The sequence below is a fragment of the Cynara cardunculus genome (assembly GCF_001531365.2).
Source record: "Cynara cardunculus var. scolymus isolate 2C chromosome LG 13, CcrdV1, whole genome shotgun sequence".
NCBI classification, from domain to species: Eukaryota; Viridiplantae; Streptophyta; class Magnoliopsida; order Asterales; family Asteraceae; genus Cynara; species Cynara cardunculus.
Window position 1 is genome coordinate 13,743,140 of NC_037540.1, and position 937 is coordinate 13,744,076.

The following is a 937-nucleotide window of genomic DNA, read 5'->3' on the forward strand; positions in this document are numbered from 1 at the left end:
ATAAAGCCATATTATAACATCGACTGAGATAAAAAAATAAAATAAAATATTAAAATCACGATGTATCTCGCTGCATTGCGCGAGTACGCTTCTAGTGTTTTATAACACCCTAAGATCACATTTGCATATAAACATATATTTTAAACCCATTTTCAAAACATATCCCTCAAATCCAACACTTATTTAAAAACAACCCCAAACTTCATAACAACAAACATGGTTATCACATCGATGGCCAATTTTTACCAATCCTTTGGTTCTGTAAAACGATCTATGCTTAATGTTCTTTTCTTGACAATAGTAGGAGGATCTAGATACTGTATGGATTACTATGATTTGTGATTTGATAGGTGATAAGTTCAGTGTGGTGTCATTGTAGCCTCAAAATGTTTTTATGGACTAATGTCGTGTCCGACTAGCACTGCTAGTACACATGGTCTACAAGCCTAGGGCTAAAAGTTTATTTGAGATCTATCGAATTTGAAAAAGAGTCAAAAGATACAGTAGAAAAGAAGGCGTCGCCCAATAAGTGGCAGATTTTGATGGATATCCGAATTGAATACGAAACTTCTTATTTGTGAAAAAGAACATGATTAGATGGACGAATGGTAATAATCAAGAACACGGACACTTTGACGGACACCAGAGAAGTTAGTTATTCGCCTATTTTATCGAGTGAATTATGCTTTTTGGTTCCTGTGGTATGTCAAAAATTATGGCTAAGGTCCATATACTCCATTAATTATGAATATTTTCCATGTGAAATTCAATTTCTTATAGTCATGGTCTTTCACTAACAGAGTTAACAAAAACCTGTTAAACTTGGTCTTCTACACATGTTTTTTTGTCTTTCTCATAATAAAAAATAAAAAAAAAACATATTATATAATCTAATATATCTATTTATACAAACCGTCCAAATCATCCACATCCGTCT